This window comes from Capricornis sumatraensis, chromosome 2 (genome assembly GCF_032405125.1).
Source record: "Capricornis sumatraensis isolate serow.1 chromosome 2, serow.2, whole genome shotgun sequence".
In the NCBI taxonomy this organism is placed as follows: Eukaryota; Metazoa; Chordata; class Mammalia; order Artiodactyla; family Bovidae; genus Capricornis; species Capricornis sumatraensis.
Genome location: NC_091070.1, coordinates 82,390,178 through 82,406,015, shown reverse-complemented (window position 1 = coordinate 82,406,015; position 15,838 = coordinate 82,390,178).

Here is a 15,838-nt window from a genome sequence, read left to right as displayed (position 1 = left end):
ATTAACAGACCTTTGTTGGCAAAGTAATGTCTCTGCTTTTTAATATGCTGTCTAGGTTGGTCATAGCTTTTCTTCGAAGGAGCAAGGGTCTTTTAATTTCATGGCTGTAGTCGCCATCTGCAGTGATCTTGGAGCCCAAGAAAGTAAAGTCTGTCACTGTTTCCATTGTTTCCCCATGTATTTGCCATGAAGTGATGGGACCACATGCCATGATCTTAGTTTTTTGAATGTTGAGTTTTAAACCAGTGTTTTCACTCTCCTCTTTTACCTTCATCAAGAGACTCTTGAGTTCCTCTCTACTTTCTGCCATAAGCATGGTATCATCTGCATATCTGAGGTTATTGATATTTCTCCTGGCAATCTTGATTCCAGCTTGTGCTTCATCCAGCCCAGCATTTCACATGATGTACTCTGCATATGAGTTAAATAAAGTGGGGCACCAAATAAACGGCAGAGTCAAGAGCTTCCCTGATGGCTCAGCAGGTAAAGAATCTGCCTGCAGTGCAGGAGATGTAGGAAATGTGGGTTTCATCCCTGGGCTGAGAGATACCTGGAGGAGGGCATGGCAACCTACTCCAGTATTCTTGCCTGGAAAATCCCATGGACAGAGGAGCCTGGGTGACTGTGGTCTATAGGGTCACAGCGTTGGGCATGACTGAAGCAACTTAGCTCACATGCACAATACTTGAAGTTGGGCTAACTGAGATCAGAGCCAGGATCCCTTTGGCTGCATCATTCTCTCAGCCTAGAGAAAGGTAAGGAAGAACACGAGGGAGGCTCCCTTTTCCAGAAGAAGGAAGGGCAGTCATCACAGAGGTCACATTTCTGTCTTGGACATAAGATGTGTAATGGTGCCTGTAATGGAAAGAGCCAATTCCTTCTGGCCACCTGCGAAAGTAATTAGGAGGACTTGAAAGACATTGGCACAGAGATAAGCATCACCATTTGATTCATGGAATCTGCCAGTAGAGAAGGTATTAAGGTTATTCTTTTGCTGATCTCCACCTTGAGTAGTAAATAATTAATGTGTTTCATTTTTAAGACTTTTCAAAAACACTTTATGAATTAACCACTACATTTCCATTGCAAAAAATAGAAAATAACAAACAAAAGAAGAAAAAATTAAAACTTCCTAGGGCTTGTTGTCCAGTGATGATCTCTTACGTCTTTATTTGCTAATAAGTAAAAAGATTTCAGCTTAGCAAAAACAGAATCATACTAAATGTGCTGTTTTATAATGTGCTTTTTAAGCAACATTTCGTGAACACTTCTCTCTGTTGGAGAGTATAAATAGATAGCCTTTCTATTAACTATATAACATTTCACAAATGGTCATATCCAAATTTTTTCAACTAAGCCTTGCTATTATATATTCAAGTTGTTTCTAATTTTTTCTACTACCTACTAACCTCCTCCAAAGAGAACATCTTATAAATGATGTTCTTAGTTATAGAACTTCCAAGTGTTCTATAGAAGTGAAAATTTTGGGTCAAAGTTGAGGTTTGGATGTCTTTAAAACACATAATTCATGGTGTCATTTTTTTCCTTTGGTGAATAAATGGCAACCCACTCCGGTACTCTTGCCTGAAGAATCCCACGGACGAAGGAGCCTGGTAGGCTACAGTCCATGGGGTCGCAAAGAGTCGGACACGACTGAGTGACTTCACTTTTCACTTTCACCAATTAACATTCACCAGAAATGAATGAATGAGTTATCCTGTGTCTCCCTAATGCCTAGACTGTGACTTTGGTCCCCACGTTAGGTATCATCTCTTCATGGAAACACAATCAGGGTTAGAAACTAACTTTTGATGTTGTCTAGCTCCATCTTTCAAGCCATGCCTGAATCCTCTTTTGGAGTCTACTAGGTTGAGATGAAAAATATTTCTTTTAAGATGTGAATTTGAGAACATGGTTGGTGTTTAAATGTAGTAGAAAAATTGGGGGAGTTAGAAAGAGAAATGACCCTGAGGTTCAGATACTATGGTTTCAGGGTGGGCTGTATCATCATGCATTGCTGTGTGTTACATCTGGCAATTCACTTGCTTACTCTGCCTGGGCCTCAGTGGCCCCATCTCTAAGATGAGGGGTTGAGGAGGATCCCATCTTTACTTGGTCTTCCATTATGACATTCTATAAATCTTGGCTATTTGAAACATTCCTTTCTGAGGCTGGGCTTGTAAATTGAGAGTTGTCAGGCCTTTAAAATGTAGCTAGTGTGGGAAAGGAAAAAACCCAGCAGCTAGTTTGCTGCTGGATCAGAATTCTCTCTTCTTTGTGAAGTAATAAATTGTATCTTGGCTCCCGGATTATTCCAGGTTGCCTCGGGTTTTGCGGAAGTGGCTTTTTCAGGAATTGTTCCCATTGCCGGAAAGTGGGTGTTAATTTGTGCCTTGGCTGTTTTTCAGGACACATGCTGGCAGAATCCTAACAGCTTTTTCAGAGACTCAGCAGATGCCATGACCGGGTTGTGGCTATCCTCGCAGGATGACACACACCCTGCATGAATAACCCAAAACATATCCATATTGGAGACCTAACCTTTATCATGGACCACTTAACCTTGGCCTCTGAAGTGTTTTCTTGACCAAGTAGAAGCACTCTGATCAACATACCACAGGAACCAGGATAGCCACAAGCATTGAAATTGGTTAATATTCCTTAATAAAATATCTGTGATCCACTCAAATGGGGTGCAGATGGTGTCTTGGAAGAGGAGATGAAGCCACGCAAAGAAGGAATAACACTGAGTGACATTTGTATTTAATTCTTGACAGTTTACAGCCTATGCTGACCACCTTATTTATTCCAACGGCATCTCTAAGATCTCTTCATCACCATTTCGTCCTGATTCACCCAGCAAGCAAATGCAAAAGCTGCTGTCTTGACTGTGAATGGCCCAATAGCTTCTACAGCAAGCACGGAGCTTGGCTTGAATTCCCCTAAGTCTCTGCTTTCTTGGCAGACTTTGCAGTCTCACACCCCCTTCCTCTTCTATCTTTCTCTTCTATGTCAACAGCTGAAAAGCAACTCTACTTTCTTGCACTGTGAGTAGAAGGTGGCAAATTGAAGTCAATTTCCCATCTTTGGGGTTTCCCAGGTGGCACAAGTGGTAAAGAATCTGCCTGCCAATTCAGGAGACACAAGAGACGTGGGTTCAATCCTTGGGTTGGGAAGATTCTTCGGAGAAGGAAACGGCAACCCACTCCAGTATTTCTTGCCTAGAAAATTCTTTAGTAAGATGTGCTTAGAAGACACTGTCTAGTTGACACTGTAAGTTCTGGACTTTATAGTTATTTAGCCTTCACGATTTATGCCATGTTCATACACCACATGTACTATTACTTACTTAATATTTGTCTTCAAATAAATGCACTGTTTCGTTTTTTATTATTCTAAACAATATATATAGTATCTGTGAAATCATCAGTTAGACATAATGCTTATAGTTTTCTATAATTAGAAATAATTATAGAAATAATTGAAATAGTTACATAGCTATTAAATATTTTAAATGTTCATTGGTACTGTGTAATATATTTCACTTTTATTCTCTTTGTTATGCACACCATATTCTGAGAAATGCATTAAAATTAAATGAAATTTAAAATTCAGTTGAATTCAATTGGCCACATTTTCCATGCACAGTAGCCACTGTGGTTAGTGGCTACCATGTTGAACAAGGCAGAAAGCAGCTCTGTCACCCCAGAATGTTGTGCTGGAAAGCCATGCCCAAAGTTTGCTCAGAGCATGTTGACTGCTTTCATGGACTAAAGCTACACTGACATAAAGTAAGATCACCAAAAGAATTGAGCACTGTGAATAATGATGAATTTAGAAAATGCTATAAAAAATGTCCATCTCTCTACCTTCCATATGTGTCTAAGTGTGTCCTCTGCTTTCCTGCTTCTCCTCTTCTTGCCCCACCTCTGTGTATCCTGGTTCACTTTTTTAACCTGGTGTGTAATCTATAATGTGTTAGTTTCACGTGTACAGCAAAGTGGCTCAGTTATACACAAATATGTATCTTCTGCTTCAGGTTTCTCCATGATGGGCATTGAGCACAGTTCCCTGTGCTACACAGTAAGACCTTGTTGCTCATCTGTTTCACATGTAGGAGTGTATCCCATGAACCGAAGAGCCTGGTGGGCTGCAATCCGTGGGGTTGCTATGAGTCGGACACGACTGAGCGACTTCACTTTCACTTTTCACTTTCATGCTTTGGAGAAGGAAATGGCAACCCACTCCAGTGTTCTTGCCTGGAGAATCCCAGGGATGGGAGCCTGGTGGGCTGCCGTCTATGGGGTCGCACAGAGTCGGACATGACTAAAGCGACTTAGCAGCAGCAGCAGCAGTGTCAGTTCAGTTCAGTCACTCAGTCATGTCTAACTCTTCACAACCTCATGGACTTCAGCACACCAGGCCTCCCTGTCCATCACCAACTCCCCAAGTTTACTCAAACTCATCTCCATTGAGTTAGTAATGCCATCCAACCATCTCATCCTCTGTCATCCCCTTCTCTTCCTGCCTTCAATCTTTCCCAGCATCAGAGTCTTTTCCAATGAGTCAGCTCTTCTCATCAGGTGGCCAAAGTATTGGAGTTTCAGCTTCAGCATCAGTCCTTCCAATGAATATTCAGGACTGATCTCCTTTAGAATGGACTGGCTGGATCTCCTTTCGGTCCAAGGGACTCTCAAGAATCTTCTCCAACACCACAGCTCAAAAGCATCAATTCTTTGGTGCTCAGCTTTCTTTATAGTCCAACTCTCACATCCATACATGACTACTGAAAAAACCATAGCCTTGACGAGACGGACCTTTGTTGGCAAAGTAATGTCTCTGCTTTTTAATATGCTGTCTAGGTTGGTCATAACTTTCCTCTCAAGGAGTGTCTTTTAATTTCATGGCTGGTATACATTAAGCCCAAACTCCGAATATTATCTCTCCCCTGCCACTCCCCATTATCCTTTTTGGTAATCCTAAGTTTGTTTTCTATGTCTGTGAATCTATTTCAATTTCATAAATAAGTTTATTTGTATCATTTTTTAGCTTCCACATTTAAGTGTATCATAGGATATTTGTCTGCCTTACTTTGCTTAATATGATAATCTCTAGGTCCATCCATGTTGCTGCAAATGGCATTATTTCATTCTTTTTTATGGCTGAGTAATATTCCATTGTATATATGTACATCTTCTTTATCCTTTCATCTGTGGATGGACATTTAGGTTGCTTCCATGTCTTGGCTGTTGTAAATACTGCTGCTATTTCATTCCTTGTTCACTCTCATTCTTGCCCTTAGTCCTTTCTCTGCTTTTCTACCTATATTCTTCGTATCTTCCCACCCCGGAATCTCCCTTAATTCGATTTGGATTTCGCTTTGTAAATTAGCCCTTAGCTGCAGCAGTAACTTCAGGTCAGAGGACATTCTCAGTTGTAACTTGCACAAGGAATCCCTTCCAGTGGAATTCCTTAGGGATGTGGTCAGTGGCACACTGGACATCTCTACTTGGAAGTCCCCCTGGAATCTGAAGTTCAGCATGCCTGAGATTGAACCGTTTCCCACTCAGACCCCTGGCTGCCCTTCACTGATGTAACCATCGCAGACTGCTTGCTTTACCTACTCCCCATCCAAAGCCACCTTTAGAAGAATAAGAGAATTTTTAATTATGCTTTTTTCAGGCCCATGAAGGAAGGGCCTCAAACTCCCTGTATGGCACTAGTTTATTGAGCAGGCTACAAAACACAAATTGCCTAGAAGGCTTGACGTAACTTCTTTTGAAATAAAAAATGACCCTGCTAGCACTTGGAAAGCTTCTGGAGGATCCCCAGAGGAGGAAAGTGCTATATAGACATATGTATGCTTTGTCTGTTGGCCATGAATGTTGAGGAATAGAATAGACCAGCCCCCTTTCTCCTTATTTTAATTATCCAGAGACCCCCAGCAGGAAAGTAATAGAGAAGTTGGATCCAAGAGCTCTCAGAAGAGCAGGAGGCTCTAGGGAACATGTATGCATTGTTTGTTTGAAATAGACCCTTCCTTAGCAGGACAGAGTTTAAAATTTCCCTTATTCTTCTCAAGAAAATGTGTTCTCCTTTTTTTTTCATTCTAAATGCACTCAATTAGGTTATGGAAAATTTAGTTCCTCTTGCTAATTTATACAAGGAGTTATGATACCTTGGGATCATCATCTGTCAGCTTTAAAACCCGAAATATGGCATTGATTATTCTCAGGAAGGTGATGTGATGATCTGCTCTCTTTCTCAGACAAAGGGAGGCAGTTGTCCAAAGTGGGAAGTCCCTATCTGGGTGGGAATGATAGAAACATCCTTCTGGCTAGATTCTGTTTCTGCTCCACTCTGAAGAAGAGAAACAGATCCAAGTTTAACTAGCCTTAATCTTACTAAAGGTTAGGGTCTGTGTTGTCCTCTGGATAATAATAACTATAACAACTATTTGTTGAATGGTTTAATTTTTCCCAGCAGTGTGTTAGATGCTGTAGATGAAATCTCATTAATAGTCCTTACAGCTGTGATGGTAGGGAACCATTCCCCGCCCCCATATTTTACTTTGAGGAATTTGAGTTTGGGAGAGGTAAATAATTTGTTAAAGATCACACAACCCATACATGGCAGAGCTCAAATGCAAACCTCGGTCTGTCCAATGCCACAGCTCAATGTCTTTAGACCTTGTAGTTTTTTTTGTTTTTTTTTTTTAATTGATGGTTACTATGGGCCAGGCGCTCTTCTAAAGTCAGCAAGATCCCTAATCTTATGGAGTTTATATCCTGGAGAGGAAAGATAGGAAAAGAATAAGTTAAAAAAAAAATCCAGATCATTTCAGATGTTGGCAATGCCATAGAACAATAGGGGAAGTAAAGTGATAGTGAGCATGGGGCTACTTATGTTGAGGGCTCTTTGAAGGATTTTCTGATATGACCTTTGATCTCAGACCTAGATGATATGAAGGATCCAGAATGTGTATTGAGGGCCATGGAAACAGCAAGTGCAGAGGTCCTGGGGGGAGAGTGAGTGCCATGTGTTTCAGGAGCTGCAAAAAAGCCAGGTTTTCTATTTGGCATAGAGATGAGTGATATAATAGCAGACACGTAGGCAAGCTTTGGGTCTTGTTCCGAATATAGCAGGGCATCAGATAAGGGTTCTAAGCAAAAGAGGCATATAGTCTGAATTAAGTTGTTAAAAGATCTCTCTGGTTTCTGTGCGGAGAATAGCAGATATAGGAGCAAGACGGGGAGTAGGGGAAATGGTTAGAAGACCATGAACTTCAAGGGGACTGAAGTTTTTGGAGAAGATGCAGCCTTGGCTTTGGAAATAGCAAAGGGTCTGGTGGCAAAAGAGTATTTACCTTTACCTAGGCCCTAAGATATTCAAGATGTGAGGAGGGTGCCTCAGAGGCTAGCCAGGTCCAATTCATGGGCAAAAGGGAAGGGGGCATTCACAAAAGAAGATGAAAGGACTTCCCTGGTGGTTAGGACTTCACGCTTACACTGCTGGGGGCCCAGGTTCTATCCCTGGTCGGGGAACTAAGACGCTGTATGGTGCAGCCAAAAAATAAATAAATAAAAAGCGTTTAAAGAAAAAGAAAATAAGGTGACGCTATGGGGAGTCTGCTTCAGTATCAGGGCTGGCAAATCATAGTAATAAGAGCTAGTTTTATTGAGTGTATACCATGCGTCTAGTGGTATTCTGAATGCTTTTCTCAGGATAACTTCCTTAGTCCTCTCAGTAATCCTAAATCCCAGATGCTATTAGGGCTTCCTAGGTGGCGCTCATGGTAAAGAACCCACCTGCCAATGCAGGAGACGTAAGAGATACAGGTTCCATCCCTGGAGTAGGAAATGGCAACCTACTCCAGTATTCTTGTCTGGGGAATTCCATGGACAGAGGAGCCTGGTGGGCTACAGTCCGTGGGGTCGCAGAGTCTGACATGACTGAGCACACAAGCATGGTCGTGGTTTAGATACTATTATTAGCCCCATTTTACACAGGAAACAGAGACACAGAAGAGTTACGGCACTTGCAGCTACTGCTAAGTGGGATGAAAGAGTCTTCATTTCAGAAGTCAGAGCCGTAAGGGTTGAGGCTGTCGGGGAGAGTGGAAGAGTGACGTCAAGAAGGGAGGGGCCAACTGGTCTGAAGATGAGACCCAGGTGACCAAGGGGATCTGGGAGGGAGTGATGAAGGGAAACCAGTTTGTCCCATGATGCCCCACATCCTGAATGACTCTAAAAGAAGGCTCCTGATCAGGGCAAACTAGGAGCTTTCCTGCAGCTTCCGGTGGGTGGAGTGAGCCTCGGCCCCCTCCATGGGACTGCTTTCTTAAGCAGCTTGTGGGAGAAGAGCAGTTTCATCTAACAAGACAGTGTCTTAGCCTCTTTTATCCCACTGCTCTTGGGTAGGTGGGGAGAATGCTCAAATCCACACATTTCTGAGATGTGTTTCCCTGACTCACATTTGGAAATAATAATCACTTACTATGATTAATTAGATTATGTATCTGTGGACCCCACATTAGTCTAGCAGAGCAGGAGTTCTGCACATTAGAAATGGAATGGGATCAGCCTAACATTGTTTGGGGTTGGTTTACTTTTGCTATTTTTTTTTTTTTTCTGAAGGGGGATGGCACTTCTGTGTTTCAAATTTTATGCTGAGAACCTGACATATGTTATTCCTTCATTAAACACGACAGTCTTATGATACAGCTACTAGTCTTATTGCTCATTTTCTGATGGACCACCTGAACTCTGGATATAACTTGCCCAAAATTGTAGCGAGTGGTGGACCTGAGAGGGCTTCCTATGAGGCACAGTGATAAAGAATCCACCTGCCAATGCAGGAGACATGAGACGCAGTTTCGATCCCTGGATCGGGAAGATCCTCTGGAGTAGGAAATGGCAACCTACTCTAGTATTCTTGCCTGGAGAATTCCATGGACGGAGGAGCCTAGCGGGCTACAGTCCATGGGGTATCAAAGAGTCAGACACAACTGAGCACGCACACACACAATGGACCTGAGATTTAAACCCTGACGATCTGATACCAGAAGTTAATCCTTAATCATGCTGCTACAAGTGAGGAACATAGCTATGCTGGGTCGAGTGCTTCCCAAGAAGTCTTTGTAAACCCAGAAGAATGAGTGAATATAACAACACAAAGTTGGAAAAGCGATCTTAGGGATGAACAGTGAAGGCATTTCTTGACTACACTGATTTTGAAATGTTAGTAGACCAACTGTCAGGATCAGGAAGCAACCTGAAGGTAGTAGGCTTGAGTGAAACGTGGGTTGGAAGGGGGAAATTGATATGAATAGAGAGAAAAAAAATTACTGCTTTACTTCCTTGTCTTCTCCTCAGTCAGTTCAGTTGCTCAGTTGTATCCAACTTTTTGCAACCCCATGAACTGCAGCAAGCCAGCTTTTCATCCATCACCAACTCCCAGAGCTTGCTCAAACTCATGTCCAGTGAGTCGGTGATGCCATGCAACCATCTCATCATCTGTGGTACCCTTTTCCTCCTGCCTTCAACCTTTCCCAGCAGCAGGGCCTTTTCCAGTAAGTCAGTTCTTCACATTAGGTGGCCAAAGTATTGGAGTTTCAGCTTCAGCATCAGTCCTTCTAATGAATATTCAGGACTGATTTCCTTAAGGATGGACTGGTTTGATCTCCTTTCATTGTCTTCTCCTACTAAGTCTAAAAGTGCCACTGTTCAAATGACTCTGCTCAAATTTTTGCCCTTCTAATTCCACTTAATGAACACCAAAAAAGCTATCTGCTTCTCTACTCTCCCCACAAAACAGGAAAAGTGGTAGGATTATGAATAATTTTTGGTAAGGTATTTTCATTTTCCATGATTTTTTAAAGAAAACAAATATGCAGAAGGGAATCATTTAAGGCGAAACCATTTAAATAAATGAAATAAGATTCCTTAGGCATCATATTTAATTGATTCCATTTCATCATTTAAAAAATATATTTTCTTTGACGTTCATCTGTTCCTATCCAAAAACATGGGTGGATAATCTGATCTCAGTTTTCTTAGGCTCTGTGATCTTGGCAAAGTCATTTTTTAATCATATGCCTGGCTTTCTCTAACTTGAAAATATCTAGACTCCCAGGACAACTGAACTTCTGTGGAAGGGCCATGAACTTCTTTGCCACATGGCCATGAGTAATGAGATCACCTCTTAGAGGTAGCTCTCCGTCCTTCATTTGGATTCTAAAAGAGTTTATTAACCTGTAAACCAACTTTCTTTTTAGTCACCTGGTGGATTAGCAAACCCAGAATCTGTATTTACTTTATGTGTGCTTCTTGGAATATATAACTTAACAAGTCTGTATCTCTAAGTGGAACCAAAAGATTTGAGTGCCAGAGTTTGTGAATGTAGGTGTTAGTCAGTCGTGTCCAACTCTTTGCAATCCCATGGACTGTAGCCTGCCAGGCTCCTCTGTCCATGGAATTCTCCAGGCAAGAATACTGGAGTGGGTAGCCATTCTCTTCTCCAGAGAATCTTCCCGACCCAAGGATTGAACCCAGGTCTCCTGAACTGAAGGCAGATTCTTTACCATCTGAGCCATCAGGGAAGCCCAAAAGTGAAAATGCTAGTCGCTCAGTCATGTTCGACTCTCTGATCAGAGGTAGATCATAGAGCCCTCCCTGCACCTACCATTTCTCAAATTCCTTTAGCTTAAAATATGCCAAGGGGCTATATTTTGGGGGAGCATAACCTTAACTCCATTATCCACAGTCATAAGTTGTGGGGATTAGGACATGGACTTATCTTTTGGGGGAAACACAATTCAACCCATTACCCTGACTTTGATGTATTGTTGTTCATTGTTCAGTTGCTAAGTCATGTCTGACTTTTTGTGACCCCCTGCAGCATGCCAGGCTCCTTTGTCCTCCATCTCCTGGAGTTTGCCCAAATTCATCTCCATTGAGTTGGTGATGCTATTGAACCATCTCATCCTCTGCCACCCTCTTCTCCTTTTTCCTTCAATCTTTTCCAGCATCAAGGTCTTTTGTCTTAATGAGTTGGCTCTTTGCATCAGGTGGCCAAAGTATTGGAGCTTCAGCTTCAACATCAGTCCTTCCAGTGAATATTCAGAGCTGATTTCCATTAGATTGACAGGTTTGATCTCTGTGCAGTCCAAGTGACTCTCAAGAGTCTTCTCCAGCACCAATTTGAAAGCATCAATTCTTTAGCACTCAGCCTTCTTTAGATTAGCTGCAGTGGCTCAGCTGGTTAAGAATTTTTCTGCAATGCAGGAGATCTGGGTTCAATCCCTGGGTTGGGAAGGTCTCCTGGAGAAGGGAATGGCAACCCACTTTCAGTATTATTGCCTGGAGAGGAGCCCAGTGGGCTACAATCCATAGGGTCGCAGAGTCAGACATGACTGAGCAACTAACACTTACAGCCTTCTTTATGATCCAGCTCTCACACCCATGCATGACTACTGGAAAAACCATAGCTTTGACTGTATGGACCTTTGTTGACAAAGTGATGTCTCTGTTTTTTAATATGCTGTCTAGGTTTATCATAACTTTCCTTCCAAGGAGAAAGTGTCTGGTAACTTTATGGCTGCAGTCACCATCCACAGTGATTTTTGAGCCCAAAAAAGTAAAATCTGTAACTACTTCTACTTTGTCCCCTTCTATTTGCCATGAAGTGATGGGACCATATGCCATGATGTCAGTTTGATGTCTTAGGAAGATAATTTGGCAAGAGGAGTCAAGGTCCTGCTCTAGCCTTAGTCCAGGACCGAAGAAATGAGAAACTGGATTGGTGGCAGCAGGGTTCATGGGGGTGGAGCATGGGAATAAAGAAGAGGAGTTGGAATCAGGAGACATATGAAAGAATTTGCCAGGACTTATTTACTGCATGTGCAGTAAATAAGAGAAAAAGTTTCAGTGCACCACTGACATATGTTTCCCCAAAACACGTGTTGTAAAATACTGGAAATTGTTCTACAGACAAACGCATTTGGGAAACCCTGGATCAAACAAGACTGAACAGGCTTCTCTGCAGTGCTTCTTTGAGCTTTTGGCATGCTCATATACACTGTGGCTTCCTAAAGGGGACTTCTGGGGGACAGCCTTTCCCAAACGTACAGATACTGACAGCAATTGGCAGAAGCCGCTCCTGTCTTTAGCACTCCCTGCCCCATGTAGAAAAGAATGGCTGGTACCAGTGACAAAATTATGGACATCAATTTTGCAATGAACAGTTAAAAAAAGAAAAGCGACTGTTTACTGAGCTGCTAGTATGAATCAGACACCACATTAAGTGTTTCACACACAATATCTCATTTAATTCTCATGACAGCTGTTCAGGGATAGGTACCATCAATCATCAGATCTTATAAATGGGACCCAGAGGCACGTAGAGATAAAGTTACTTACCCAAGGATGCATAGCTGGGGCCTGGTGCAACCAGAATTTGACTCCAAGCAGTCTAATGTTATAACTGACATTCATAGCTACCAGATTATGAATCTAATTGTAGATGTTTTGGATTTCAAATGTTGATAAGGCTTGCAGATGGAAATATGCAGAAGACAGTGGAGGATACAGAATCAGACAAGGTCAGATCTCGGCTCAGAGCCATTAGTGGGCAGACAGGGGTTGAAAATTGCCCTTGGATACATTTATTCAAACTATGAGGTCTCGAGTTGGTTATAAGATTTACAACGCAGAAAGGACTCCATGCAAAGATTTTATGTATTAGTGGGATGTTTTCCCAAGCAATGAGTTAGAAATAACTGGCTACCGTTATCACAGTCGGTGTACAGAATGTTCCAACTGTGATGAAACAGGACCCAGACACAGAAGTCTACGTCCTAAATCATGCTGAAAAGTCAGAATCAGTTGGGATTTTTGAGAAGCAGAGAAATCTCACTGGTCCCACAAGTGCAGTAGAAAACCTCAGCGAGAGCCAGTGAGTAGCTCTAAGAGACCACGGCTCTGCCTTGACATCTCACCACAGACGCAGGGCCTTCTCTCTGTTCCCTGGAGCCCCTGGAGCACAGAAGTGTATCTCATTCATCTAGAAGCTTCTAACACCCACACAATGCAGACACCCAGGAAATAGTCACTGAGCCAAGGAAATGAGAACCAACCCTGTTCAGCTTCCTTCTGCTCCTGGATACATTATCAAGTTTTAAAGTGTTTTCACTGACCCATCCCTATGCCATTACCTGTCTGAATTTTCTTGCATATACTGGGGACAAAGCCATGATAAATTGCTACCTACTTGCACTGAGTTTCATTTTGTTCTGATTCATTGCCTACTTCAGAGACCTTCTAAAATCACAGTTTATGGACTCTACATCCTGGTGGTTCCCAGAGAGAAATAAACCTAGATTCCAGGGAATGCAGATGTCTTCAAACTTGCAGCCAGCTTCCAGGCTCCCTGCAAAGGTCTCTTAAGCCCCAAAGTATTTCCTCTCTTAAATCACACATCACTGGCACAGGCAGAGTATTTGTTAGGAGACAGTTTCTTAAAGGTCTACCAAGTAGACAGAAATGGTGTCGTTCTTGGCAATTTTATTGCGCTGTTCTTGGGCTTAGTGTAGTGATTCTTTTTTTAATATTGCGTTGGCTTTTTTGTTCCTGAAAGAAACTATTTCTTTAGTGCTGTACTTTAAACATGATGTTGAATCTCTCTTGGCATGTTTATGGGCCGGGTGAAGGACTGTATATGTGAAAGGGAGCTTAATATTTCACTTGCACAAATGTTGTGACTTTTATTCAACACATTTCTAATTAGGTGATGTGAATCCCTGCAGCCACTGGTATGGGTTATTGTGTCGTTGTGGCACGTGGGTGTTCTGCCAAATTTTGATCTGGATAGAATGGATTTATTTTTGCTTCATCCTAGAACAGATTCTCTTACAGTGTCTGTCAGATGGTGTGCTGAACTGAACAGGTTATGCTATGTGGCACAGAATGAGGCAGGGTTTTCTGTGTTGCATCAAACTCACACCTATGGAAAATGGTTATTTATTGCAATATGAAAATGCTTCTTGTGAATATAAAAAAGCATGTGGTCAGGGCAGCAAGCAATTCTTCCTGAATGCAGGGCAACAAAAATAAATAGTGTGACAACTGTGGAAAGTTTTTTGAACTTCCTGAAGTTTGTTTTTTTTTTTCATTGCTAGTGTTCACCTTTGAAGTCCTTCAAGTGTACAGCATCAGATTTGAGTATCTGAAATAGTGCTGTAGACACACACAGAAAGTTTTTCAGACCATTGCTCCATTACCAGTGGCATCAGTACACACACACACGTATACACTTCAGTTCACATTTACTATTCTTATGTTGAATTTTCGTCATGGACATTATTCAAATACTGTTGATCTCCATCCATTTTTCTGTTTATACTATAATATATTGTCTGAGATAGCCTAGGTTCAAGCCTAGGAAGATTGCCGTAAGTAAGAAGGAAGAATACCTTGAAATCTCTTGCTCTCAGATACATACCCAACTTTCTAAAGTGATTATTACTGGAAACCACAAAAGTTGAAAATGGAGAACAACTAACTTGGAAAATCCCCTCATCCCTCCACCTTTACCATTGTCAAGGTCAGTGATCAGGATTCAAGGCAGGTGCTCTCACCCATGTGTTGTGGGTGGTGGTGTGGTAGAGAGGACTCCTCGACTCTGAGAGTCACGGCCCTTGTCAGGAACCTCCCCTTCCTGCAGTGTCACCCAAGAATGCTTGGCTTCACAGGAAACGGTGATACAGTAGAAAGTATTTAGACGTAGGCAGCACCCAAGTAGAGGTCCACTTCTTCCCACTGCCGCAACCTTGGCAGAGCTGTCTGCTTCTGTGAGCCTTAGCTTTCTCACCTGGCGAATGGAAATAAAACTCCTTTCTCTAGACAAATACCATATTTTACCACTTACACTGGGATCTAAAAAATAGAACAAACAAATAGAACAGGACAGAAACAGACTCACAGAGAACGAGTTTGTGGTTAATAGTAGGGGCGTAGTAGGGGAGAGAAGAAGAGAGAGGCAAGATAGGGGCAGGGGATGAAGAGGTGCAAACCGCAAACTACATGGATATATTGTATAGCACAGGGAATGTAGTCAATACTTTTTATAATGACTTTAAATGGAGTATAATCTATAAAATATTGACTTCCCATGTCGTACACTTGAAACTAATAGAATACTATAGATCAACTGTACTTCAATAAAGAAGTCTTCTCCACAAAGTAAAAAGTAAAAAGCTTTAGCCATATGAGTGGGTAACCATAGCTTGTTCTATCTGCCAGAGAAGCAATTTGGATTCAACGGTCATTCATAAACTAGTGAGTTGTATATTTGTTGTACCTGATTCCTGGTTAAGGGTTTGGAACAAAAACTATAGGGTGGCTGTGTCTGTCTCTATGTTTATACATGTCCATGGATATGTTATATATATATGATGTTATTCTAGTTCCACAGGGTATTACAAATATTAATATGTAAAAGAGCTCTAAAGTGACTTGAAAAAAAAAGCTTTCATATCAATAGTATATTTATATAAAACTCAAACAATTTTCTTTCATCTGTTAAAATAAGAACGTGTTCTTGGACTATTGGTCTGTCCTTCATGAGACTGTGCAAAGTTTTTCTTTACCTTCTAAGTAATCAGCCAAGAAAGATTCTGGGTTTTTATCAAAATGGTTTCCAGTGCTTTGTGTCTTCTTCATTGATCTTTGATTATTTAAGAAAACTGTGTCTTCTCTATTAAAAGAGCTAAGTTTTTTGCAAGTAAGTAGTAGTAGTGTGTGTGGCTCAGTCCTTTCCAAATCTACGACCCCATAGATTA